This window comes from Monopterus albus, unplaced genomic scaffold (assembly GCF_001952655.1).
Source record: "Monopterus albus unplaced genomic scaffold, M_albus_1.0 scaffold359.1, whole genome shotgun sequence".
In the NCBI taxonomy this organism is placed as follows: Eukaryota; Metazoa; Chordata; class Actinopteri; order Synbranchiformes; family Synbranchidae; genus Monopterus; species Monopterus albus.
The window spans coordinates 43,590-45,752 of NW_018128239.1; positions in this window are offsets into that span (position 1 = coordinate 43,590).

Consider the following 2,163-nt stretch of genomic DNA (forward strand, 5'->3'; position numbering starts at 1 on the left):
GGGCAGTGGAAACGAGCTATAAACACAACACTAACATAATGCTGCTAACTTTACGCATTCAACAGATCTGGATTAAGACTGACGTTCCTTTGGAGTTGTGTTTCTAGCCATATGTTGTTCTCTTCAGTGTTGTTGTTGCTCTGCATTACCCTGGAAACGTGGCCTAGCTGCTAAGCGCTGTAGCTGTGTTTTTTCATGATGGCCATGCAGCGCTAATGTTCACATCTGTTTCTGTCAGTGTGCATGCTCAGGCATCTCTGTCGCCTGCCTGTGTCTACGTATACTCTATGTCTGCATGGTGCATGCAGCTGTTTGCTGTTACTCTACGTGAAAGTGTATTCAGATATTTAAAGGTCTTTTGGATGTGGCTCATGGTCTCCACTTCAGATACAAGAGCAGTGCATTCCTGTGTGTGTGTGTGTGTGTGTGTGGTTGGACTGGGAGCTGTTACACATCGGGCCACTGTGGCTGATCTGGCAGTTAAAATGGACATTACTGGATGTTTAGATAAAGTCGCTGTCCCTCCTCCCATCGGGATGTGTCACAGCCTTAAATGATACATTTGTTCTTTTGAGTTTCTAACAGTGGTGTGCTGTGGTTACTTTTGTAGACATCCAAGGGTAGTACTTATGTTATTTTATCATATTTAGCTTTTTTATTTTATTTTATTTGTGCTTTGGTTAATAACACAGTTATTACTTCCTGGTTTTCAGTGCAGGTTCACAATTTCTCACCATATTTTAGCAGTTATAGTCTTTATGCAGATGTGTCCCTGGGGGCCATTACAGTTTTACCATCACCTTGGATCCATTTTTACAATTTAATTTCACCGATCAAAAGAAAGGTTAGATTACCAAATAGGCCCCAGACCCACAGGGGTCCCTGAAGCCCACACTTTTGGTAAATTGATTACAATTGTATAATGGAAATTGCACTACCTCAAGCAATAGAAACATGTCTATTGATGTTGCTGCTGAGTTAGCAGAGAGGTTGTGTGAACAGCCACCTTGAGGTTCTGGCTTCTCTTGCTCTGATTGGTCTTTTCCGATAACTTGATACTCTGCCTGTATTTTTGCAGGGTCTGTAAACTGTATTGGCAGTGGCCTTTTGACTAAAATGTTCTATTTGTCCACATTCTTTTCACCATATCATTTCTTACATATGGAATAAATTCAGTTTTCAGAGCCTGTTTGTTGCTTTGTTGTTGTCGTGGGAGCAGAAGGAGACCTTTTATTTCTGACCACTTGACATCAATATTTGAAAGGCCTGGATTTATGAGCAAAAACCCTGCACAATGATTTTATTCACATACACAAAGCACCAGATGTGTTGGTTCAGTGGGAGTACAACAATATAATTTGGCCCAGGAGCTCCATAAAATTTAAATCAGGTGCTAATTAGTTGTCTTTTAATGCTACTAAACTTGGCAAAGCTTCTGAAAGGGACAAAACACACTTAATCTGACAAAAACCAAATTTAACTAATGATTAGCACACCCTGTAATAACACCATAAATGTTTATGCTTAGAGCTTGTATGTTAGATTTTGCTGGTCTTTTGTATGAAAGCACAGTATTTGGTTAAATACTTTTCTTTCACTTTGGAGTTTTGAACATTCAAAGTCTGCTGTCAAAACTAATCTAGCTAGATGAAGTGTACAGAGTTATGTCTCATAATGAGCTGTAATGATGTGTGCTACAGTGCTGCCCTCTAGTGAGATGAAGGATGGATGATGCAAATCACCGCAATCTAATAATGCTGACGAACATCTGCACACACACACACACAGAGTTTGTTTTTCTACAGCTGTGAGGACACTCACTGATGCGTTCCTGGGCGCCTTACACTGACCCTCATAACTAAACACCCCTAAACCTAATTCTACCCTTAACCTTTAAATCAAGTCTTAACCATCAAACAGGCCTTTTAAGTTGTGAAGCTGACTTGTCCTCATAGTTAAGATATTGAACTAAAGTTTGTCCCCACAACTTTAGAAAGACACGTGCACACACACTTCACCATCAACAAACACCTTAAAATCAGACAGACAGCACTGTTAAAATTTTAAAATTAATTTATTATGCCTTTGTCATAGAACTCAGTACTTTTTGTTCATGGTTAACATACAGCCATTCATATAGAGAACAAATGAACTTTTTTTTTA